General features: G+C 45.0%; 1 protein-coding gene across 2 annotated transcripts in view; it reads right to left on the bottom strand.

The window, feature by feature from the left end:
• GLRA2 (glycine receptor alpha 2) overlaps positions 1-27,467 on the bottom strand; it is a 377,430-nt gene that overhangs the window by 70,006 nt on the left and 279,957 nt on the right. The gene's annotated exons all lie outside the window — the stretch shown is intronic.

Below are 27,467 nucleotides of genomic sequence, written 5' to 3'. Positions count from 1 at the left end.
CTGAAGTCCAGACTTTTGTAAAAGGAGTACTACATATACAGCCCCCGGTTGTGCCCCCAGTGGCACCGTGGGATCTCAATGTAGTTTTGGATTTTCTCAAATCCCATTGGTTTGAGCCACTCAAATCGGTAGATTTGAAATATCTTACATGGAAAGTAACCATGCTACTGGCCCTGGCTTCAGCCAAGAGAGTGTCGAAATTGGCAGCTTTATCGTATAAAAGCCCATATCTGATTTTCCATTCGGACAGGGCAGAATTGAGGACGCATCCTCAATTTCTGCCTAAGGTGGTATCAGCGTTTCACCTGAACCAGCCTATTGTGGTGCCTGCGGCTACTAGCGATTTGGAGGATTCCAAGTTGCTGGACGTTGTCAGAGCATTGAAAATATATATTTCAAGGACGGCTGGAGTCAGAAAATCTGACTCGCTGTTTATACTGTATGCACCCAACAAGCTGGGTGCTCCTGCTTCTAAGCAGACGATTGCTCGTTGGATTTGTAGCACAATTCAACTGGCACATTCTGTGGCAGGCCTGCCACAGCCTAAATCTGTCAATGCCCACTCCACAAGGAAGGTGGGCTCATCTTGGGCGGCTGCCCGAGGGGTCTCGGCATTACAACTCTGCCGAGCAGCTACGTGGTCAGGGGAGAACACGTTTGTAAAATTCTACAAATTTGATACCCTGGCTAAGGAGGACCTGGAGTTCTCTCATTCGGTGCTACAGAGTCATCCGCACTCTCCCGCCCGTTTGGGAGCTTTGGTATAATCCCCATGGTCCTGACGGAGTCCCCTGCATTCACTAGGACGTCAGAGAAAATAAGAATTTACTCACCGGTAATTCTATTTCTCGTAGTCCGTAGTGGATGCTGGGCGCCCATCCCAAGTGCGGATTGTCTGCAATACTTGTACATAGTTATTGTTACAAAAAAATCGGGTTGTTTATTGTTGTGAGCCATCTTTTCAGAGGCTCCTACGTTATCATACTGTTAACTGGGTTCAGATCACAAGTTGTACGGTGTGATTGGTGTGGCTGGTATGAGTCTTACCCGGGATTCAAAATCCTTCCTTATTGTGTACGCTCGTCCGGGCACAGTATCCTAACTGAGGCTTGGAGGAGGGTCATAGGGGGAGGAGCCAGTACACACCACCTAGTGGTCAAACTTTTACATTTTGTGCCCTGTCTCCTGCGGAGCCGCTATTCCCCATGGTCCTGACGGAGTCCCCAGCATCCACTACGGACTACGAGAAATAGAATTACCGGTGAGTAAATTCTTATTTTTTAGCTCCTCCTTCAATCTCTCCAGCTGCTTCTGCAAAAGCCTGATGAGGGGAATGACCTGACTCAGGCTGGCAGTGTCTGAACTGACTTCACGAGTGGAAAGTTCAAAGGGTTGCAGAACCTTGCACAACGTTGAAATCATTCTCCACTGCGCTTGAGTCAGGTGCATTCCCCCTCCTTTGCCTATATCGTAGGCAGATGTATAGGCTTGAATGGCCTTTTGCTACTCCTCTATCCTCTGAAGCATATAGAGGGTTGAATTCCACCTCGTTACCACCTCTTGCTTCAGATGATGGCAGGGCAGGTTCAGGAGTGTTTGCTGGTGCTCCAGTCTTCGGCACGTGGTGGTGAATGCCGAAAGTGGCCCGCAATTCTTCGGGCCACCGACAGCATCTCTTGCACGCCCCTGTCGTTTTTTAAAAAATTCTGCACCACCAAATTCAATGTACAGTATGTGCAAAACATGGGACATGCTGGAATTTGCCCACATGTAATGCACGCACAATGGTGGTCATTCCGAGTTGTTCGCTCGGTAATTTTCTTTGCATCGCAGCGATTTTCCGCTAATTGCGCATGTGCAATGATCGCACTGCGACTGCGCCAAGTAAATTTGCTATGAAGTTAGGTATTTTACTCACGGCATTACGAGGTTTTTTCTTCGTTCTGGTGATCGTAATGTGATTGACAGGAAGTGGGTGTTTCTGGGCGGAAACTGGCCGTTTTATGGGAGTGTGTGAAAAAACGCTACAGTTTCTGGGAAAAACGCGGGAGTGGCTGGAGAAACGGAGGAGTGTCTGGGCGAACGCTGGGTGTGTTTGTGACGTCAAACCAGGAACGACAAGCACTGAACTGATCGCACTGGCAGAGTAAGTCTCGAGCTACTCAGAAACTGCACAGAGAAGTCTTTTCGCAATATTGGGAATCTTTCGTTCACAATTTTGATAAGGTAAGATTCACTCCCAGTAGGCGGCGGTTTAGCGTGTGCAATGCTGCTAAAAGCAGCTTACGAGCGAACAACTCGGAATCAGGGCCAATATTGGTGGCGTTGTCCGATGTCACAAATCCCCAGGAGAGTCCAATTGAGGTAAGCCATTCTGCGATGATGTTCCTCAGTTTCCGTAAGAGGTTGTCAGCTCTGTGCCTCTTATGGAAAGCGGTGATACAAAGCGTAGTCTGCCTAGGAATGAGTTGGCGTTTGCGAGATGCTGCTACTGGTGCCGCCTCTGCTGTTCTTGCTGCGGGAGGCAATACATCTACCCAGTGGGCTGTCACAGTCATATAGTCTTGAGTCTGCCCTGCTCCACTTGTCCACATGTCCGTCGTTAAGTGGACATTGTGTACAACTGCAATTTTTAGGACACTGGTGACTTTTTCTGACGTCTGTGTACATTCTCGGTATCGCCTGCCTAGATAAGTGGAACCTAGATGGTATTTGGTACTGGGGACACAGTACCTCAAGCAATTCTCTAATTCCCTGTGAATTAACGGTGGATACTGGACACACGTTTAACACCAACACAGCTGCCAAGACCTGAGTTATCCGCTTTGCAGCAGGATGACTGCTGTGATATTTCATCTTCCTCGCAAAGGACTGTTGGACAGTCAATTGCTTACTGGAAGTAGTACAAGTGGTCTTCCGACTTCCCCTCTGGGATGACGATCGATTCCCAGCAGCAACAACAGCAGTGCCAGCAGCAGTAGGTGTTACACTCAAGGATCCATCGGAGGAACCCCAGTTAGGAGAGGACTCGTCAGACTTGCCAGTGACATGGCCTGCAGAACTATTGGCGTTCCTGTCTAAGGAGGAAATTGACACTGAGGGAGTTGGTGGTGTGGTTTGCAGGAGCTTGGGTACAAGAGGAAGAAGGGATTTAGTGGTCAGTGGACTGCTTCTGCTGTCACCCAAAGTTTTTGAACTTGTCAATGACTTCTAATGAATGTGCTCCAGGTGACGTATAAGGGAGGATGTTCCTAGATGGTTAACATCCTTACCCCTGCTTATTACAGCTTGACAAAGGCAACACACGGCTTGACACCTGTTGTCCGCATTTCTGTTAAAATAATTCCACACCGAGGTGTTCCACACAAGAGGTGATTTTTTTTGTAATTTGACCAGGCATGTCAATGGCCATATTCATCCCACGGACAACAGGTGTTTCCCCGGGTGCCTGACTTAAACAAACCACCTCACCATCAGAATCCTCCTTGTCAATTTCCTCCTCAGCGCCAGCAACACCCATATCCTCATCCTGGTGTACTTCAACAGTGACATCTTCAATTTGACTATCAGGAACTGGACTGTGGATGCTCCTCCCAGCACTTGCAGGGGGCGTGCAAATGGTGAAAGGCGCCACCTCTTCCCGTCCAGTGTTAGGAAGGTCAGGCATCGCAGCTGACACAATTGGACTCTCCTTGGGGATTTGTGATTTAGAAGAATGCACAATTCTTTGCTGTGCTTTTGCCATCTTAACTCTTTTCAGTTTTCTTGCGGGAGGATGAGTGCTTCCATCCTCATGTGAAGCTGAACCACTAGCCATGAACATAGGCCAGGGCCTCAGCCGTTTCTTGCCACTCCGTGTCGTAAATTGCATATTGGCAAGTTTACGCTTCTCCTCAGACGCTTTTAATTTAGATTTTTTGGGTCATTTTACTGAACTTTAGTTTTTTGGATTTTACATGCTCTCTACTATGACAGTGGGCATCGGCCTTGGCAGACAACGTTGATGGCATTTCATCGTCTCGTCCATGACTAGTGGCAGCAGCTTCAGCACGAGGTGGAAGTGGATCTTGATCTATCCCTATTTTACCCTCCACATTTTTGTTCTCCATTTTTTAATGTGTGGAAATATATGCCAGTAATATATCAATAGCAATGGCCTACTGTACAACTATATACTGTTGGTCACCAAAATGCTGCACTGTAATAATAAGAATTTACTTACCGATAATTCTATTTCTCGTAGTCCGTAGTGGATGCTGGGAACTCCGTAAGGACCATGGGGAATAGCGGCTCCGCAGGAGACTGGGCACAAAAGTAAAAGCTTTAGGACTACCTGGTGTGCACTGGCTCCTCCCCCTATGACCCTCCTCCAAGCCTCAGTTAGGATACTGTGCCCGGACGAGCGTACACAATAAGGAAGGATTTTGAATCCCGGGTAAGACTCATACCAGCCACACCAATCACACCGTACAACCTGTGATCTGAACCCAGTTAACAGCATGATAACAGAGGAGCCTCTGAAAAGATGGCTCACAACAATAATAACCCGATTTTTGTAACAATAACTATGTACAAGTATTGCAGACAATCCGCACTTGGGATGGGCGCCCAGCATCCACTACGGACTACGAGAAATAGAATTATCGGTAAGTAAATTCTTATTTTCTCTGACGTCCTAGTGGATGCTGGGAACTCCGTAAGGACCATGGGGATTATACCAAAGCTCCCAAACGGGCGGGAGAGTGCGGATGACTCTGCAGCACCGAATGAGAGAACTCCAGGTCCTCCTCAGCCAGGGTATCAAATTTGTAGAATTTAGCAAACGTGTTTGCCCCTGACCAAGTAGCTGCTCGGCAAAGTTGTAAAGCCGAGACCCCTCGGGCAGCCGCCCAAGATGAGCCCACCTTCCTTGTGGAATGGGCTTTTACAGATTTTGGCAGTGGCAGGCCTGCCACAGAATGTGCAAGCTGAATTGTACTACAAATCCAACGAGCAATAGTCTGCTTAGAAGCTGGAGCACCCAGCTTGTTGGGTGCATACAGGATAAACAGCGAGTCAGATTTTCTGACTCCAGCCGTCCTGGAAACATATATTTTCAGGGCCCTGACTACGTCCAGCAACTTGGAGTCCTCCAAGTCCCTAGTAGCCGCAGGTACCACAATAGGCTGGTTCAAGTGAAACGCTGAAACCACCTTAGGGAGAAATTGAGGACGAGTCCTCAATTCTGCCCTGTCCGTATGAAAAAATTAGGTAAGGGCTTTTATAGGATAAAGCCGCCAATTCTGAGACACGCCTGGCTGAAGCCAGGGCTAACAGCATTACCACTTTCCATGTGAGATATTTTAAGTCCACAGTGGAGAGTGGTTCAAACCAATGTGATTTTAGGAACCCCAAAACTACATTGAGATCCCAAGGTGACACTGGAGGCACAAAAGGAGGCTGTATATGCAGTACCCCCTTGACAAACGTCTGAACTTCAGGAACTGAAGCCAGTTCTTTTTGGAAGAAAATCGACAGGGCCGAAATTTGAACCTTAATGGACCCTAATTTTAGGCCCATAGACAGTCCTGTTTGCAGGAAACGACCCAGTTGAAATTCCTCTGTAGGGGCCTTCCTGGCCTCGCACCACGCAACATATTTACGCCAAATACGGTGATAATGTTGTACGGTTACATCCTTCCTGGCTTTGATCAGGGTAGGGATGACTTCATCCGGAATGCCTTTTTCCTTCAGGATCCGGCGTTCAACCGCCATGCCATCAAACGCAGCCGCGGTAAGTCTTGGAACAGACAGGGTCCCTGCTGGAGCAGGTCCTTTCTTAGAGGTAGAGGCCACGGGTCCTCTGTGAGCATCTCTTGAAGTTCCGGGTACCAAGTCCTTCTTGGCCAATCCGGAGCCACGAGTATAGTCTTTACTCCTCTCCTTCTTATGATTCTCAGTACCTTGGGTATGAGAGGCAGAGGAGGGAACACATACACTGACTGGTACACCCACGGTGTTACCAGAGCGTCCACAGCTATTGCCTGAGGGTCCCTTGACCTGGCGCAATACCTGTCTAGTTTTTTGTTGAGGCGGGACGCCATCATGTCCACCTTTGGTTTTTCCCAACGGTTCACAATCATGTGGAAGACTTCTGGGTGAAGTCCCCACTCCCCCGGGTGGAGGTCGTGTCTGCTGAGGAAGTCTGCTTCCCAGTTGTCCACTCCCGGAATGAACACTGCTGACAGTGCTATCACATGATTTTCCGCCCAGCGAAGAATCCTTGCAACTTCTGTCATTGCCCTCCTGCTTCTTGTGCCGCCCTGTCTGTTTATGTGGGCGACTGCCGTGATGTTGTCCGACTGGATCAGCACCGGCTGACCTTGAAGCAGAGGTCTTGCTAGGCTTAGAGCATTGTAGATGGCCCTTAGCTCCAGGATATTTATGTGAAGTGATGTCTCCAGGCTTGACCACAAGCACTGGAAATTTCTTCCCTGTGTGACTGCTCTCCAGCCTCTCAGGCTGGCATCCGTGGTCACCAGGACCCAGTCCTGAATGCCGAATCTGCGGCCCTCTAGAAGATGAGCACTCTGCAACCACCACAGGAGAGACACCCTTGTCCTTGGTGACAAGATTATGCGCTGATGCATCTGAAGATGCGACCCGGACCATTTGTCTAGCAGATCCCACTGGAAGGTTCTTGCGTGGAATCTGCCGAATGGGATTGCTTCGTAAGAAGCCACCATCTTTCCCAGGACCCTTGTGCATTGATGCACTGAGACTTGGCCTGGCTTTAGGAGATTTCTGACTAGTTCGGATAACTCCCTGGCTTTCTCCTCCGGGAGAAACACCTTTTTCTGGACTGTGTCCAGGATCATCCCTAGGAATAGAAGTCGTGTCGTCGGGATCAGCTGCGATTTTGGAATATTGAGAATCCAACCGTGCTGGCGCAGCACTATCTGAGATAGTGCTACTCCGACTTCCAACTGTTCCCTGGATCTTGCCCTTATCAGGAGATCGTCCAAGTAAGGGATAACTAAAACTCCCTTCCTTCGAAGGAGTATCATCATTTCGGCCATTACCTTGGTAAAGACCCGGGGTGCCGTGGACAATCCAAACGGCAGCGTCTGAAACTGATATTGACAGTTCTGTACCACAAACCTGAGGTACCCTTGGTGAGAAGGGTAAATTGGGACATGTAGGTAAGCATCTTTGATGTCCAGAGACACCATATAGTCCCCTTCTTCCAGGTTTGCAATCACTGCTCTGAGTGACTCCATCTTGAATTTGAACCTTTGTATGTAAGTGTTCAAGGATTTTAGGTTTAAAATTGGTCTCACCGAGCCGTCCGGCTTCGGTACCACAAATAGTGTGGAATAGTACCCCTTTCCCTGTTGTAGGAGGGGTACCTTGATTATCACCTGCTGGGAATACAGCTTGTGAATGGCTTCCAATACTGCCTCCCTGTCTGAGGGAGACGTCGGTAAAGCAGATTTTAGAAAACGGCGAGGGGGAGACGTCTCGAATTCCAATTTGTACCCCTGAGATACCACCTGAAGGATCCAGGGGTCCACTTGCGAGTGGGCCCACTGCGCACTGAACTTCTTGAGACGGGCCCCCACCGTGCCTGAGTCCGCTTGTAAAGCCCCAGCGTCATGCTGAGGACTTTGCGGAGGCGGGAGAGGGCTTTTGTTCCTGGGAACTGGCTGTTTGTTGCAGCCTTTTCCTCTCCCTCTGCCACGGGGCAGAAATGAGGCGCCTTTTGCCCGCTTGCCCTTATGGGGCCGAAAGGACTGCGCCTGATAATATGGCGTCTTCTTAGGTTGAGAAGCTACCTGGGGTAAAAATGTGGATTTTCCAGCAGTTGCCGTGGCTACCAGGTCTGATAGACCTACCCCAAATAACTCCTCCCCCTTATAAGGCAATACTTCCATGTGCCTTTTAGAATCCGCATCACCTGACCACTGCCGCGTCCATAAACCTCTTCTTGCAGAAATGGACAGCGCGCTAACTCTTGATGCCAGTCGGCAAATATCCCTCTGTGCATCACGCATATATAGAAATGCATCCTTCAAATGCTCTATAGTCAGTAATATACTGTCCCTATCTAGGGTATCAATATTTTCAGTCAGGGAATCCGACCACGCCAGGCCCGCACTGCACATCCAGGCTGAGGCGATTGCTGGTCGCAGTATAACACCCGTGTGAGAGTATATACATTTTAGGATATTCTCCAGCTTTCTATCGGCAGGTTCCTTTAGGGCGGCCGTATCAGGAGAGGGTAGTGCTACCTGTTTAGACAAGCGTGTGAGCGCTTTATCCACCCTAGGGGGTGTTTCCCAACGTGCCCTATCCTCTGGCGGGAAAGGGTACGATGCCAATAACCTTTTAGGAATTATCAGTTTTTTATCGGGGGAAACCCACGCCTCATCACACACTTCATTTAATTCCTCGGATACAGGAAAAACTACAGGCAGTTTTTTCTCACCAAACATAATACCCTTTTTAGTGGTACTTGTATTATTAGATATATGCAATACATTTTTTATTGCTTCAATCATGTAACGTGTGGCCCTAGTGGAAGTCACGTTTGTCTCCTCATCATCGACACTGGAGTCAGTATCCGTGTCTGTGTCTGCCATTTGAGGTAACGGGCGTTTTAAAGCCCCTGATGGCGTTTGAGACCCCTGGACAGGCACAAGCTGAGTAGCCGGCTGTCTCATGTCGTCAACTGTCTGTCGTAAGGAGCTGACACTGTAACGCAATTCCTTCCACAAGCTCATCCACTCAGGTGTCGACTCCCTAGGGGGTGACAACTGTATAATAGGCAATTGCTCCGCCTCCATCTCATTTTCCTCCTCAAACATGTCGACACAATCGTACCGACACACCGCACACACACAGGGAATGCTCTGATAGAGGACAGGACCCCACTAGCCCTTTGGGGAGACAGAGAGAGAGTATGCCAGCACACACCAGAGCGCTATATATATACAGGAATACCACTATAAAATGTGCTTTTCCCTTTATAGCTGCTGTTAGTATAAAACTGCGCCAAATTAGTGCCCCCCTCTCTTTTTTACCCTTTTCTGTAGTGCAGGACTGCAGGGGAGAGTCAGGGAGACGTCCTTCCAGCGGAGCTGTGATGGAAAATGGCGCCCGTGTGCTGAGGAGATAGGCTCCGCCCCCTTCTCGCCGGCCTTTTCTCCCGCTTTTTAGGTGAGTTCTGGCAGGGGTTAAAATACACCCATATAGCCCTGGGGGTTATATGTGGTGTATTTATGCCAGCCAAGGTGTTTTACATTGCTGCTCAGGGCGCCCCCCCCTAGCGCCCTGCACCCTCAGTGACCGGAGTGTGAAGTGTGCCTGAGTAACAATGGCGCACAGCTGCAGTGCTGTGCGCTACCTTGTTGAAGACTGATGTCTTCTGCCGCCGATTTTTTCCGGACCTTTTCTTGCTTCTGGCTCTGTAAGGGGGCCGGCGGCGCGGCTCCGGGACCGAGCTCCGAGGCTGGGCCTGTGTTCGGTCCCTCTGGAGCTAATGGTGTCCAGTAGCCTAAGAAGCCCAATCCACTCTGCACGCAGGTGAGTTCGCTTCTTCTCCCCTTAGTCCCTCGATGCAGTGAGCCTGTTGCCAGCAGGTCTCACTGAAAATAAAAAACCTAAAACTAAACTTTCACTAAGCAGCTCAGGAGAGCCCCTAGTGTGCACCCTTCTCGGCCGGGCACAAAAATCTAACTGAGGCTTGGAGGAGGGTCATAGGGGGAGGAGCCAGTGCACACCAGGTAGTCCTAAAGCTTTTACTTTTGTGCCCAGTCTCCTGCGGAGCTGCTATTCCCCATGGTCCTTACGGAGTTCCCAGCATCCACTAGGACGTCAGAGAAACTATATATACTGCTCACAAAAGTGCAGCACAGATATGGAATGGATACTTGCAGTGACACAGAGCTGCAAGATACAGCAATGGCCTACTGTACAACTATATACTGTTGGTCACCAAAATGCTGCACTGTAATACTATATATACTGCTCACAATAATGCAGCACAGATATGGAATGGGTACTTGCAGTGACACAGAGCTGCAAGATACAGCAATGGCCTACTGTACTGTACTACTATTATACTGGTGGTCCCCAGTCCCCACAATAAAGCCCTGACGAAGCTGCAATAGCGCAGTGAAACACGCGTGTTGGGCACAGTGTGTCCACGTGTGTACACATATATGAATGTTTAATTTATATGATTGCTAAAAACTGTTTCCACTTATGAGAGAGACCAAGCCTTATTACTAGTGAATGCCTGAGTAGGCATACAATGATTAGTGCATGCCAACAGTGCCAGTGGATAGCGGAGAGATTAGTACAGGTTGAGTATCCCATATCCAAATATTCCGAAATACGGAATATTCCGAAATACAGACTTTTTTGAGTGAGAGTGAGATGGTGAAACCTTTGTTTTTTGATGGCTCAATGTACACAAACTTTGTTTAATACACAAAGTTATTAAAATATTGTATTAAATGACCTTCAGGCTGTGTGTATAAGGTGTATATGAAACATAAATGAATTGTGTGAATGTATACACACTTTGTTTAATGCACAAAGTTATAAAAAATATTGGCTAAAATTACGTTCAGGATGTGTGTATAAGGTGTATATGTAACATAAATACATTCTGTGCTTAGACTTGGGTCCTATCGCCATGATAGCTCATTATGGTATGCAATTATTCCAAAATACGGAAAAATCCCATATCCAAAATACCTCTGGTCCCAAGCATTTTGGATAAGGGATACTCAACCTGTAGTATATATCCACTGACTCAGGAGGAAGAGAAATTTACATAAGCCTATTCACACCAGATCGAGCTAACAGAGCCTGACTGGAAAGAAAAAATTGTCTTGTAATCTTTACCCAGCAGAGCCTGATTGGATTTTAGGCTACATATTAAAAAATATTAAAAAATTTAAAAAATAAATGAATATGTATGCCATAATAGCTTTGGATGGAACATATATAATATATAATATGTAAATGGCATGATAGATAGCTGCAAAGTGCTATATATGGTATAATATACTGGAATAGCACCAGCTATTTAAGTATCTGTGCAAGTTACAATATCTGCACCATTTAATCAGTGTGATATGAGCAGTTTCTTGTTCTAATACTTTGTAACAAACATGACTGATAATATATGAGAACAAGAAAATTGCAACATACTCCACAGGCACACTTAATTCAGCACATTGTATCAATCTCACTGGCAACATTAATAAGCCAGCTAGCATCTGAAAAATTACATAAACTGTCAGTGAGACAGCACAGTTTACTCTATGTGCAACAATAAAGTCTGAAGTTGTGTTTTGTTTCCATCCATATTAACAAATCCTTTGGATAGGTTAGCTCTATCCCTCCATATATTATTATACTTAATGTGTATAGATTTGAATTACCTGGCATTAAAATTTTTTAATAATATCCTTCTCATTTACATAAGTGGGAGGGCATATGTTGCCATCTAATGAATGATCTTATCCATATTATTAACCACTGAACCAAGATCATTATCACTATATACATATATATATATATATATATACATAAGAAGCAGGATCATTATATCCCTACGGGGTAGTCCAATCACACTGTATAAAATTAAGGGCTACTCCCTTTAACAGTGTGGGCTATGCAAGTGATGTTCTGTGCTGACAGATAGTTGGCTTTCTAATACAATTGGGGTTGGCATACCTCTAAGGAAAGCAATATATAGTGCTGCTGATACTCCCAGCATAATAGAACATTAGTCGAGTACAGGTATAATTGTGAGCTGTGAGACTTGAAAACGGGAACTGCCATATTCCCATCAGCTCAAAGTGAAGAAATATCACTTCATAGTGATTTATGATCTAGGAATATGGACTCAGTGGGGATAGATCATTTGGGACAATAAAGATCATAGATTTTGGCAATACATATGCCCATACGGTTACCAAATAAGACCTTATACCAAAACACACGTGGACACACTTTTTAATAAATCTTTATTCACATTTTTTCATCTCTTTAATTCACATATATGTTAGTCATTGTCAATTTTTTAATTCTATGTTTCACTGTAGTCTGGACCAATTATTCATAACATAATTTAATGTATATCTAATAAAGGTTATATTTTAAAAAATAGTTCTATTTAAGTGCGTCAACAATACAGATTCCTCTGTTTCTTTTTCTCTCCAAACCCTAATGAATGTATACTGTAGTTGACAGCACCCCCTGAAAATATAGGATATTATTTACTATTTGAAAAGAGGGGCTTCTTCCTAATGGATGTGTGGTGATGAATCTCACACATCTATAAAATCCTGATACTGTATTGAGTGTGCAGATACCAAACCTACCACTCCCACAATAAAGCACACTGAGCACAGATATTTGCAGCACACTGAGCACAGATATGGAGCGTTTTCAGGTAGAGAACGTAGATATTTTCAGCACACTGAGCACAGATATTTGCAGCACACTGAGCACAGATTACGGAGCTTTTCAGGGAGAGAACGCAGCCACGTCCTCTCCATTCAATCTCCAATGCACGAGTGAAAATGGCGGCGACGCGCGGCTCTTTATATAGAATATGAATCTCGCGAGAATCCGACAGCGGGATGATGACGTTCGGCCTCGTTCGGGTTACCCGAGCAAGACGGGAAGATCCGAGGCTGCCTCGGAACCGTGTAAAATAGGTGAAGTTCGGGGGGGTTCGGATCTCGGAGAACCGAACCTGCTCATCTCTAAATAGACCGAGACCTGAATATAAATTCAAGCATTTTTACAGAGTGGATATCTCCTACTATCCTCCATACATCAAGGAATATGCTGTTGCCACCTATTTAACAATACCATTTTGCAAAGAAAAATCTTATTTCCTGCTCATTCTGTCCAGAGTAGCATTCTCATAGTGCCCTGTAGTTGGCTGTATCTCCTGGGCTATGTGGGCTATGTGGTGGGCTCCCGTCAGCTCACTGCTCATTTATTCCTGGTAAAGTATGTCTCATTACCATTCATAGGTGTTTCTATCATGGGTGCAATGTGTGCTGGGCACATGGACCCCTGGGTACAGGGGGGCCCATACCTCACACACTGCACCCATATTATTTTAATACTCACCTTCTGGAGTCCCGTGATGGGTGCTGCAAAAAAGCACTCCCAAAATGGCAGCCATGCATGCGCAGTAAGTAAATAGTCTCCAGACTTTGGAGGACGCCATGTTTCTGGAGACTTGCACATGCGCAGTAGATTCCAGCACAGTGCCAGAGCCTACGGTGCCATAGAGAGGAGGGGGCCGACCCAGAATCTGCACACGGGCCCCATCCTCTCTTAATCCGCCCCTATTTTAATTTATTGTTTATTCGCACATCACAACCAATGTATTGCACCTAGCATGACTGCCTCGTCTTGTTCTCTGTGTAGAATGAACAATGCATTATTCAAAAGGACCTGCAAGGATCTTGCCTAGTACATCTCTTCCATTGTGTGTTATCAGTTCCAGGCATTACTCATTTTGGTGGTCATTCCGAGTTGTTCGCTCGCTGCCGTTTTTAGCAGAATTGCGATCAGGCTAAAAAACGGCAATTCTGTGCATGCGTATGGGCCGCAGGGTGCACGCGCAAAGTACTTTCACACAAAACTATGCAATTTTACACAGGGCTGTGCAACGCTTTTCAGTCGCTCTGCTGATCGGTGAGTGATTGACAGGAAGTGGGTGTTTTTGGGTGGTAACTTAGCGTTTCCGGGAGTGTGTTAAAAAAACGCAGGCGTGCCAGCCAAAAACGCAGGAGTGGCTGAGGAAACGGTGGAGTGGCTGGCCAAACGCAGGGCGTGTTTGTAACGTCAAACCAGGAACTAAACGGACTGAGGTGATCGCAATCTAGGAGTAGGTCTGGAGCTACTCAGAAACTGCAGGGAAATATTTAATAGCAGAACTGCTAATCTTTCGTTCGCAATTCTGCTAAGCTAAGATACACTCCCAGAGGACGGCGACCTAGCGTGTGCAATGCTGCTAAAAGCAGCTAGCAAGCGATCAACTCGAAATGAGGGCTTTTGCCCAGTGAAATCCTACGTAGTGCAAGTTAAATGTCTGTCTCACCTGGATGAATAATCCTAGTAACTGATGACGTATTACTGCCATGTTTTTTGTATTTTCACGTATATAGGGGGTAATTCCAAGTTGATCGCAGCAGGAATTCTGTTAGCAATTGGGCAAAACCATGTGCACTGCAGGGGAGGCAGATATAACATGTGCAGAGAGAGTTAGATTTGGGTGTGGTGTGTTCAATCTGCAATCTAATTTGCAGTGTAAAAATAAAGCAGCCAGTATTTACCCTGCATAGAAATAAAATAACCTACCCAAATCTAACTCTCTCTGCAAATGTTATATCTGCCACACCTGCAGTGCACATGGTTTTGCCCAACTGCTAAAAAATTTCCTGCTGCGATCAACTTGGATTTACCCCCATAGATATAACCTCTTATTATGTTCATAGTTTCTGTTTTGAAAATTGCCACATTACGTTCAAACTCCCTGTTAACTGCCTTAAGTTCTTTCAGAGAAAGAGCATTATAGAAATAAAATAATTATTATCATTTATCTGCAAAACCTACTCTACACTTTGCTAGGACGGCCCAACTCCTCTCTTTTATCTGTGAAAACTTCTACCCCTCAACAAAGGTTGCTGATTTGCTCTGTATAAATATGCTCAAGGAGCATGGTGGGTAAAAACGGCTTTTGCACAGCAAATATGTTTCCATTCTGTCTATGACCCCCACAGAGGGACTGGCAGAAATGATTTCACAACAACCCACTGCACTGTCGGCTTTTTGACCGGCATCAGGACACTGTCCTAAAGAAGCAGGTGCAGCTGCAGCTGACTGCGATAAAGTAGTTCATATATTCATGATTCATGGCTTTCATGTACGGTATAAAAATATAATTTTGGGGGTTTTATTGATACTATTAATGGGTGTCAAAAGTATATTTAAAGTGCTACAGTTCTTTAAATATACTAAAACATATCTGTGATTTGAAACTAAAGATGTCTTTAGAGAATTGAAAGAGATTTAAAATGCTGCATACAGAATTAGATTCCGACAGAAGATATCTTGCTAATTTATTAAATAGAACTAAAATGTTGCAGTCCACAAAAAATATTTCTTAACAGTCCTTATATAGGTCAAAAGGTACATCGTATGTACATTAACAGTCATTATATACTGTAGGTCAAAGGTTACAGCATAAGTACATTAACAGTCCTTATATACTGTAGGTCAAAAGCAGGGCCGGATCTAGACCTTGTGGCGCCCAGGGCGAAAAAGTAGGGGCGTGGTTTCATGGAGAAGGGGCGTAGTCAGTTATGCCCCCTGTAGCTGTCCCCTCAGTAGTTGTGCCCCCTGTAGCTGTGCCCACAGTAGTATTGCCACCAGTACTGTGCCCCTTGTAGAGTTGTGCCCACTGTAGGGTTGTGCCCCCAGTAATATTGCCCCCAGTAGTGTGCCCCCTGTAGAGTTGTGCCCTCTGTAGAGTTGTGCCCCCAGTAGTATTGCCCCCAGTACTGTGCCCCCTGTAGAGTTGTGCCCCCTAGTTGCGCCGCTTACAAAAAAAAAATAAGATTTTACTCACCGGTAAATCTATTTCTCGTAGTCCGTAGTGGATGCTGGGGACTCCGTAAGGACCATGGGGATTAGCGGCTCCGCAGGAGACTGGGCACAACTAAAGAAAGCTTTAGGACTACCTGGTGTGCACTGGCTCCTCCCACTAAGACCCTCCTCCAGACCTCAGTTAGGATACTGTGCCCGGAAGAGCTGACACAATAAGGAGGGATTTTGAATCCCGGGTAAGACTCATACCAGCCACACCAATCACACCGTATAACTCGTGATACTATACCCAGTTAACAGTATGATAACAACTGAGCCTCTCAACAGATGGCTAAACAATAACCCTTTAGTTAGGCAATAACTATATACAAGTATTGCAGACAATCCGCACTTGGGATGGGCGCCCAGCATCCACTACGGACTACGAGAAATAGATTTACCGGTGAGTAAAATCTTATTTTCTCTAACGTACTAAGTGTATGCTGGGGACTCCGTAAGGACCATGGGGATTATACCAAAGCTCCCAAACAGGCGGGAGAGTGCGGATGACTCTGCAGCACCGAATGAGCAAACTCTAGGTCCTCCTCAGCCAGGGTATCAAACTTGTAGACTCTTGCAAGAGTGTTTGAACCCGACCAAGTAACAGCTCGGCAAATTTGTAAAGCCGAGACCCCTCGGGCAGCCGCCCAAGAAGAGCCCACTTTCCTCGTGGAATGGGCTTTCACAGATTTAGGGTGCGGCAGTCCAGCCGCAGAATGTGCAAGTTGAATCGTGCTACAGATCCAGCGAGCAATAGTCTGCTTAGAAGCAGGAGCACCCAGCTTGTTGGGTGCATACAGGATAAATAGCGAGTCAGTTTTCCTGACTCCAGCCGTCCTGGAAACATATACTTTTTAGGGCCCTGACTACGTCCAGAAACTTGGAATCCTCCAAGTCCCAAGTAGCCGCAGGCACCACAATAGGTTAGTTCACATGAAAAACTGCTACCACCTTAGGAAGGAATTGGAAACGAGTCCTCAATTCCGCCTTATCCATATAAAATACAGATAAGGGCTTTTGCATGACAAAGCCGCCAATTCTGATACACGCCTGGCCGACGCCAAGGCCCACAGCATGACCACTTTCCACGTGAGGTATTGTAGCTCCACGGATGTAAGTGGCTCAACTCAATGCGACTTCAGGAAATCCAACACTACGTTGAGATCCCACGGTGCCACTGGAGGCACAAACGGGGGCTGACTATGCAGCACTCCCTTAACAAAAGTCTGAACTTCAGGCAGTGAAGCCAGTTCTATTTTGGAAGAAAATCGATAGAGCCGAAATCTGGACCTTAATGGAACCCAATTTTAGGCCCATAGTCACCTCTGACTTGTAGGAAGTGCAGAAATCGACCTAGCTGAAATTCCTCCTTTGGGGCCTTACTGGCCGCACAGCACGCAACATATTTCCGCCATATGCGGTGATAATGGTTTGCGTTCACTTCTTTCCTAGCTTTAAATAGCGTAGGGATAACTTCCTCCGGAATGCCCTTTTCCTTCAGGATCCGGCGTTCAACCGCCACGCCGTCAAACGCAGCCGCGGTACGTCTTGGAACAGACAGGCCCCCTGCTGCAGCAGGTCCTGTCTGAGCGGCAGAGGCCATAGGTCCTCTGAGATCATTTCTTGGAGTTCTGGGTACCAAGCTCTTCTTGGCCACCCGGAACAATGAGTATAGTTCTTACTCCTCTCCTTCTTATAATTCTCATTTCCCTGGGTATGAGAGGCAGAGAAGGGAACACATACACCGACTGGTACACCCACGGTGTTACCAGAGCGTCCACAGCTATCGCCTGAGGGTCCCTTGACCTGGCGCAATATCTTTGTAGCTTTTTGTTGAGGCGGGACGCCATCCTGTCCACCCGTGGCCTTTCCCAACGGTGTACAATCATTTGGAAGACTTCTGGATGAAGTCCCCACTCTCCCGGGTGGAGGTCGTGTCTGCTGAGAAAGTCTGCTTCTCAGTTGTCCACTCCGGGAATGAACACTGCTTACAGTGCTAACACATGATTTTCCGCCCATCGGAGAATCCTTGTGGCTTCTGCCATTGCCATCCTGCTTCTTGTGCCGCCCTGTCGGTTTACATGAGCGACCACGTGATGTTGTCTGACTGGATCAGCACCGGACGGTGTTGAAGCAGGGATCTAGCCTGACTTAGGGCATTGTAAATGGCCCATAGTTCCAGAACATTTATGTGTAGGGAAGTCTCCTGACTTTTCCATAGGCCTTGGAAGTTTCTTCCCTGTGTGACTGCCCCCCAGCCTTGAAGGCTGGCATCCGTGGTCACCAGGACCCAGTCCTGTATGCCGAATCTGCGGCCCCCTAGAATATGAGCACTATGCAGTCACCACCACAGCGACACCCTGGCCCTTGGAGACAGGGTTATCCGCCGATGCATCTGAGGATGCGACCCGGACCACTTGTCCAACAGATCCCACTGGAAGATCCTTGCATGGGACCTGGCGAATGGAAATTCTTCGTAAGAAGCTACCATCTTTCCCAAGGCTCGCGTGCAATGATGCACCGACACCTGTATTTGTATTAGGAGGTCTCCGTCTAGAGACGCCAACTCCTTGGACTTCTCCTCTGGGAGAAACCCTTTTTATCCTGTTCTGTGTCCAGAACCATACCCAGGAACAGTAGACGCGTCGTAGGAACCAGCTGCGACTTTGGAATATTTAGAATCCAGCCGTGCTGTTGTAGCACTTCCCGAGATAGTGCTACTCCGACGAACAACTGCTCCCTGGACCTCGCCTTTATAAGGAGATCGTCCAAGTACGGGATAAGTACTTCGGCCATTACCTTGGTAAATACCCTCGGTGCCGGGGACAGACCAACGGCAACGTCTGGAATTGGTAATGACAATCCTGTACCACAATTTTGAGGTACACCTGGTGAAGAGGGTAAATAGGGACATGCAGGTAAGCATCCTTGATGTCCAGTGATACCCTGAAATTTTCCAGGCTTGCAATAATCGCCCTGAGCGATTCAATTTTGAACTTGAACCTTCGTATATAAGTGTTCAAGGATTTCAATTTTAGAATGGGTCTCACCGAACCGTCTGGTTACGGTACCACAACAATTTGGAATAGTAACCCCGGCCTTGTTGAAGGAGGGGTACCTTGATTTCACCTGCTGGAAGTACAGCTTGTGAATTGCCGCCAGTACTACCTTTCTCTGAGGGCAGCAGGCAAGGCTGATGTGAGGCAATGGCGAGGGGGAGTCGCCTCGAACTACTACTTGCAGAACCTAGGGATCCACCTGTGGGCAAGCCCACTGGTCCCTGCAGTTCCCGAGATGCGCCCCCACTGCACCTGTCTTCACCTGTGGAGCCCCAGCGTCATGCGGTGGACTCAGAGGAAGCGAGGGAAGATATTTGATCCTGGGAACTGGCTGACTGGTGCAGCTTTTTCCTTCTTCCCTTGTCTCTGTGCAGAAAGGAAGCGCCTTTGACCCGCTTGCCTTTCTGAAGCCGAAAGGACTGTACCTGAAAATACGCTGCTTTCTTAGGCTTTTGTGAGGAAACCTGAGGTTACATTTTTTTCTTTTAAAAAATGGTTTGTCAGTTCCGCACTAGCTGTGTACAGTAAAGCCACATTTAAATATGGAAAAATCTGAAAATGACCAATATAAACAGTGCCAATATTCAAATCCTTTAAAAGCACCTTGGTTATTGGTGGTGCTCCCAAAAAAACTTTTGTAGATTAACTACATAGAAGGGAGACAAGACAAAAGAACTCTGCTTGGAAGTTTCATTGTACTCTGATGCTAGCAAGGCGATATTATCATATCTGACAGTCATGCATTTGTTTTCAATCAGTATAAACCATAATTAGTTTGCTGATTAACTGTACCTCTTGCGTTGACAAAAGATTAAGACCGATAGGTCTGTTAATATACGTAGCACAGTGCAATATAATGAATAAACAAATTTCTGGAATTTTATTAATGCATCAAAGCTTGATGACGTACTTGTAGCAATGAAATGTTATTCAATGAGCTCATGTAATTATGTGCATTGGGGATTACTTTAATGCTAAATTGTTACAAGCCTAGGAGATAGTGTTTTCTCTGATTGCAGAATTGTTACATGCCTATACAAGGTTAATTTACCAAGTGATTGATTTTGTAGACCTATTGCTGGAAAACTTTTTCTGCAACATTGTTTCTCTTATATCTTCATGTGATAACCAATTGATTTTGCAGACTTTCTGCTGGAGTATTTCTCTGCAACACTGTTTCTTTATATCTTTATGTGAGAGATTAGGACTTTCCTGCCAATAATTATTTATCATTTAAGGTACTTTAGATATTTATGATTTTGTATGATTACCACGAGTTGCCACCTCTGCCTAAATGCCTCATCTGAATTACCAGCACATGTTGATTGATAAATGCTCAGGATATAATTTAATTAGAAAAAGTGTGTGAATATTAATTGATTTCCTGTTTATGAAAATCACTGTATTATTCTTATGCACTTTGGCATAGGAGAATAAGAGGAGATTAACTATAATATTTTGAATGTTATTTGAATTAATTAGTTCAAACAAATTATACATTTCTGATTATCCATCAGAGCTTTATCTCTTCTCAGCACCCTCTCATCTGGCTGATAGCTGTGCTGACTTGGGTTCCGCCCTTCCCAGCGTACACTTGGCTATCACAACAGAAAGTAGAAGTGCTCCTTTCTTCCTTCTGCCTTGATCCTAAGTGGAGGTAGACTAACCAATTCATGATCTTCCCCTATTCAAAAACTGGTGATGGTTCTCTTTTCCAACACTCTCTCATCTGGAAAAGCCTGGGGCCAATTTATCCAGTGACGTATAGCAGGCAGAGTACAGACAGCAGAAGTGGGTTCTCTCTTCCTTCATATGTCATCTTCATCATTCAAGGTCTTACTATCCTGAGAGTAGCCCGATCTTCTATCTCGGAAGCTGATAGGATAGACCTGGTTAGTACTTTGAAGGGGGACCACTTAGGAATACCAGGCACTGTGGATATCACCAAGATGATCACCTATATCTTCATGTGAAAACACTGGTGGGGCAGTTCTAATCTGCTCACTCTCACTCACCTTATCTATATTTCACCTTTTTCTCTCTTCTATTTTTGATTAATAGATATATAATATGTTTGGACCACTCAGGTCGATATTTTAATGGAATAAAATAAAAGTTAAGTTTTAGATTATTTATCATCATATCATTTCACTATATATTGATTAATTATCACTACCATTTTTCAATTAAGAGTGCTCCCGAAAAGGATTTCTTTTGTCTTGTCTCCCTTCTATGTAAATTTTTTTCTTCCCAGCTGTTGCTGTGGATACGAGGTCCCAGAGACCATCCCCAAACAATTCCTCACCCTTATAAGGCAGAATCTCCATGTGCCTTTTAAAGGCAGCATCACCTGTCCACTGCCGGGTTTCTAATACCCTCCTGGCAGAATGGACATTGCATTAATTCTGGATGCCAGCCGGCAAATATCCCTCTGTGCATCCATTATATATAAGACAACGTCTTAAATATGCTCAATGTTAGCAAAATATTATCCCTGTCTTAGCGTATTAATATTATCTGACAGGGTATCAGACCACGCTGCTGCAGCAGCACTATTTATGCTGAGGCAATTGCAGGTTTCAGTATATAACCTGAGTGTGTAAATACAGACTTCAGGATCGCCTCCTGCTTTTTATCAGCAGGGTCCTTCAAGGTGGCCGTATCCTAAGACGGCAGTGCCACCTTTTGACAAACGTGTGAGCGCCTTATCCACCCTAAGGGATATCTCCCAACGTGACCTATCCTCTGGCGGGAAAGGGTACGCCATCAGCAACTTTTTAGAAATTACCAGTTTCTTATCGGGGGAAACCACGCTTCTTTACACACTTCATTCATTCATCTGATGGGGGAACAAAACACTGGCTGCTTTTTCTCCCCAAAAATAAAACCCCTTTTATGTGGTACTTGGGTTCATGTCAGAAAATGCGTAACACATTTTTCATTGCCGAGATCATGTAACGGATGTTCCTAGTGGATTGTGTATATGTCTCAACCTCGTCGACACTGGAGTCAGACTCCGTGTCGACATCTGTGTCTGCCATCTGAGGTAACGGGCGTTTTTTGAGCCCCTGATGGCCTTTGAGATGCCTGGGCAGGCGCGGGCTGAGAAGCCGGCTGTCCCACAGCTGTTACGTCATCCAGCCTTTTATGTAAGGAGTTGACACTGTCGGTTAATACCTTCCACCTATCCATCCACTCTGGTGTTGGCCCCATAGGGGGCGACATCCCATTTATCGGCCTCTGCTCCGCCTCCACGTAACCTTCCTCATCCAACATGTCGACACAGCCGTACCGACACACCGCACACACACAGGGAATGCTCTGACTGAGGACAGGACCCCACAAAGTCCTTTGGGGAGACCGAGAGAGAGTATGCCAGCACACACCAGAGCGCTATATAATGCAGGGATTAACACTATAACTGAGTGATTTTTCCCCAAATAGCTGCTTGTATACATATATTGCGCCTAAATTTAGTGCCCCCCCCTCTCTTTTTAACCCTTTGAGCCTGAAAACTACAGGGGAGAGCCTGGGGAGCTGTCTTCCAGCTGCACTGTGAAGAGAAAATGGCGCCAGTGTGCTGAGGGAGAAGCCCCGCCCCTTTTTCGGCGGACTTTCTCCCGCTTTTTCTGGAATACTGGCAGGGGTAATTTTACATCTATATAGCCTCTAGGACTATATATGATGTAGATTTGCCAGCCAAGGTGTCATATATTGCCCTCAGGGCGCCCCCCCCCAGCGCCCTGCACCCATCAGTGACCGGAGTGTGAGGTGTACATGAGGAGCAATGGCGCACAGCTGCAGTGCTGTGCGCTACCTTGGTGAAGACCGAAGTCTTCTGCCGCCGATTTTCCGGACTCTTCATGCTTCTGGCTCTGTAAGGGGGACGGCGGCGCGGCTCCGGGAACGAACACCAAGGTCGGGTCCTGCGGTCGATCCCTCTGGAACTAATGGTGTCCAGTAGCCTAAGAAGCCCAAACTACCACCTGTTAGGTAGGTTCGCTTCTTCTCCCCTTAGTCCCTCGCTGCAGTGAGTCTGTTGCCAGCAGATCTCACTGTAAAATAAAAAACCTAAATATACTTTCTTTCTAGGAGCTCAGGAGAGCCCCTAGTGTGCATCCAGCTCAGCCGGGCACAAGAATCTAACTGAGGTCTGGAGGAGGGTCTTAGTGGGAGGAGCCAGTGCACACCAGGTAGTCCTAAAGCTTTCTTTAGTTGTGCCCAGTCTCATGCGGAGCCGCTAATCCCCATGGTCCTTACGGAGTCCCCAGCATCCACTTAGGACGTTAGAGAAATAAAAAATAAAAATAAATTAATACTTACAATCCCCACTCCTGCTTCCCAACCGCTGCTGCCCTCCGTCTCCGGCCGCCGACGCCGCTCCTCGGATCTATTGGAGAGACATCCTGACGTCTCTCCCATAGCACCGCATAGACCCTAGAGGTCAATTATTACCTCTAAAGTCTATGTGGCACTCCCACAATGCAGTGCGGGTGTGCGATTACTTCATCGCACACCGTGCAGCACTGCACAGCACCAGTAGCGGATCTTGCAACGGCGGCGGCGCCCCGGGCAAAAATCCTGCTTGCCCGTAGCAAGATCCACTACTGGTCAAAAGATACAGCGTATGTACATTAACAGTCCTTATATACTGTAGGTCAAAAGTTACAGCATAAGTACATTAAAAGTCCTTATATACTGTAGGTCAAAAGTTACAGCATAAGTACATTAACAGCCTTATATACTGTAGGTCAAAAGTTACAGCATAAGTACATTAACAGTCCTTATATACTGTAGATCAAAAGTTACAGCATATGTACATTAACAGTCATTATATACAGTAGGTCAAGAGTTACAGCATATGTACATTAACAGTCCTTATATACTGTAGATCAAAAGTTACAGCATTAGTACATTAACAGTCCTTATGTATTGTAGGTCAAAAGTTACAACATAAGTACATTAACAGTCCTTATATACTGTAGGTCAAAAGTTACAGCATAAGTACATTAACAGTCCTTATATACTGTAGATCAAAAGTTACAGCATATGTACATTAACAGTCATTATATACTGTAGGTCAAAAGTTACAGCATAAGTACATTAACAGTCCTTATATACTGTAGATCAAAAGTTACAGCATATGTACATTAACAGTCATTATATACTGTAGGTCAAAAGTTACAGCATAAGTACATTAACAGTCCTTATATACTGTAGGTCAAAAGTTACAGCATATGTACATTAACAGTCATTATATACTGTAGGTCAAAAGTTACAGCATATGTACATTAACAGTCCTTATATACTGTAGGTCAAAAGTTACAGCATAAGTACATGAACAGTCCTTATATACTGTAGGTCAAAAGTTACAGCATAAGTACATTAACAGTCCTTATATACTGTAGGTCAAAAGTTACATCATATGTACATTAACAGTCATTATATACTGTAGGTCAAAAGTCACAGCATAAGTACATGAACAGTCCTTATATACTGTAGGTCAAAAGTTACAGCATAAGTACATTAACAGTCCTTATATACTGTAGGTCAAAAGTTACAGCATATGTACATTAACAGTCCTTATATACTGTAGGTCAAAAGTTACAGCATATGTACATTAACAGTCCTTATATACTGTAGGTCAAAAGTTACAGCATAAGTACATTCCTTATATACTGTATGTCAAGAGTTACAGCATAAGTACATTAACAGTCCTTATATACTGTAGGTCAAAAGTTACAGCATAAGTACATTAACAGTCCTTATATACTGTAGGTCAAAAGTTACAGCATAAGTACATTCCTTATATACTGTATGTCAAGAGTTACAGCATAAGTACATTAACAGTCCTTATATACTGTAGGTTAAAAGTTACAGCATAAGTACATTAACAGTCCTTATATACTGTAGGTCAAAAGTTACAGCATAAGTACATTAACAGTCCTTATATACTGTAGGTCAAAAGTTACAGCATAAGTACATTCCTTATATACTGTATGTCAAGAGTTACAGCATAAGTACATTAACAGTCCTTATATACTGTAGGTCAAAAGTTACAGCATAAGTACATTAACAGTCCTTATATACTGTAGGTCAAAAGTTACAGCATAAGTACATTAACAGTCCTTATGTACTTTAGATCAAAAGTTACAGCATATGTACATTAACAGTCATTATATACTGTAGGTCAAAAGTTACAGCATAAGTACATTAACAGTCCTTATATACTGTAGGTCAAAAGTTACAGCATAAGTACATTCCTTATATACTGTATGTCAAGAGTTACAGCATAAGTACATTAACAGTCCTTATATACTGTAGGTCAAAAGTTACAGCATAAGTACATTAACAGTCCTTATATACTGTAGGTCAAAAGTTACAGCATAAGTACATTAACAGTCCTTATATACTGTAGGTCAAAAGTTACAGCATAAGTACATTCCTTATATACTGTATGTCAAGAGTTACAGCATAAGTACATTAACAGTCCTTATATACTGTAGGTCAAAAGTTACAGCATAAGTACATTAACAGTCCTTATATACTGTAGGTCAAAAGTTACAGCATAAGTACATTAACAGTCCTTATATACTTTAGATCAAAAGTTACAGCATATGTACATTAACAGTCATTATATACTGTAGGTCAAAAGTTACAGCATACAGTATGTACATTAACAGTCATTATATACATTAGGTCAAAGTTACAGCATATGTACATTAGCAGTCTTTATATAAATCAAAATACAAAGCATTAGCTTTCACAAAAAACTTCCAAATCAAGATTAAAATAGTTACTCATAGCTATATTTATACAAAGCGGCGACTTCATAAATATAGCTCACATCCAGAATAAAGCACGCCACGGCTTTGCGCTGAATGTTAGTGCCGCTTTCATTTTTTAGCTCAACTCACCGGGAAGTTGCTGCTTCATAAATATAGCCCTCAGTGTCTGATGCAGAGTTGGCTGCAGATGCTTCCCAAATCAAAGGGACAATTTGCAATACTATGTAAAGCAAGACTAGCACATGATATATACTGGTTGGCAACAGTAACATATACGCCTGGTTTACATAACAATCACATCCCACTTATACCCATTTTTTTAAACTATTTATTGTATTTTCAATAAATGCATTAGTCATCAGCCTTCAATAAAACTGGTAAAAGATAATGCAACAGAAACACCTCCATCTGTACTTTATACAAAGTAAAAAGTAGAATTGCACATAAAAGTATAATACAGTAAATGTCCAAGTGTGTAGCCATCACCTTTCAGTGTCTGTGGAACATATACAAACAGCCAGTCACAAGAGGTTAACTACAGTAGTTCTAGGCCAACATCATCATCATCATCATCATCATCATCATCATCATAAAAATCAATTATTTGTACCACACAAATAATACAGCTTTCTGAGGTGCAAATGCATCTTTATAACAGCCTGTATCTAGAATTAATGTTCTCAGCCATGTTATAATGCCCTGTGCTGCTCATTGTGCCCATCTCAGTGCAGGGAGGTGTAATGGGCAGAATTACACCTCCCTGTGTCCAGTATTCTGGGCATGAGAAGAATTATTTCATTTTAGATACTGGGTCAGATGCTTCATCGCTTGGAAAGTGATAAAATGGAGAGTGAAAAAGTACCAGCCAATCAGCTCCTAACTGACATTTTTCAAACACAGTCTGTGACATGGAAGTTAGGAGCTGATTGGCTGGTACTTTCTCACTCTCCATTTTATCACTCTCCAAGCGATGATGCATCTAGCCCACTGTACGCCTCACCCAGTGGCATATCTATAATGGGTGCAGGCAGGGCCAGTTATAGACCTTGTGGCACCCAGGGTGAACGTTTCCTTTGGTGCCCCCCCATTCAAAACAGGGACAGTGCATGCTGAAGGTTTGCATCAAAAATATAAGGGCATAGCTTCATGGGAAAGGGGCGTGGCCACAGAATAGTACCTATTCACATTACACCGCACAGTAGTATCCGTCAGTCACATTACACCACACAGTAGTACCGCTTATACACATTATGCCATGTTAGAGCCCCTTACATGTATTACACCACAGTAGAGCACAGCCCCTTATACACATTATGCCAGGTAGAGCCCCTTTTATGCACGTAATGCCATGTAGAGCCCCTTACACATGTTACACCAGGAAGAGCTTCTTATACACATTGCACCAGGTAGAGTCCCTCTAGAGAGAGAGAGAGTGTGTGTGTGTGTGTGTGTGTGTGTGTGTCTGTGTGTGTGTGTCTGTGTGTTTGCCACATCCGCCCTGCTGCCTCTATCCTTGACCAGTCACTCACCAGCCCTCTAGTCCGGCCGTGGCACTATGTCGCCCAGCTACCAACCAGTTCGTATCTCACTTCACTGAAGTAAGTAGCAGGGGGTGGACAGTGGGAGGCGGGCAGCAATGTTCAGGCAGTAACATGGCACTAGCAGCTGGGGCAGAAGTCAGTAGCGTGGGGGGGGGGGGGGCAGCACTGTGCAGGCTGGAGGGGGACCAGATATTTTTTTTCTTTTTCTGAGACTACATATGGGTGCCCTCCTCTTTTAATATACCCCTGGCCTTACCAGCTGGCATAGTACTCACTATGCCTCATGCCCTCTGTACACACCAACAAGGGTGTAAAGACACACATATCCTGCTCTTAATAACCTCTTTATACGGAAGGATCATAAAATATATCAGTCAACATAAATGTCACAAACATTCTATACTGGGAAA

Source organism: Pseudophryne corroboree, chromosome 2 (genome assembly GCF_028390025.1).
Source record: "Pseudophryne corroboree isolate aPseCor3 chromosome 2, aPseCor3.hap2, whole genome shotgun sequence".
Lineage (NCBI taxonomy): Eukaryota > Metazoa > Chordata > Amphibia > Anura > Myobatrachidae > Pseudophryne > Pseudophryne corroboree.
The sequence above is the reverse complement of the archived record's forward strand: the minus strand, read 5'-3'. Positions and strand labels throughout refer to the sequence as shown.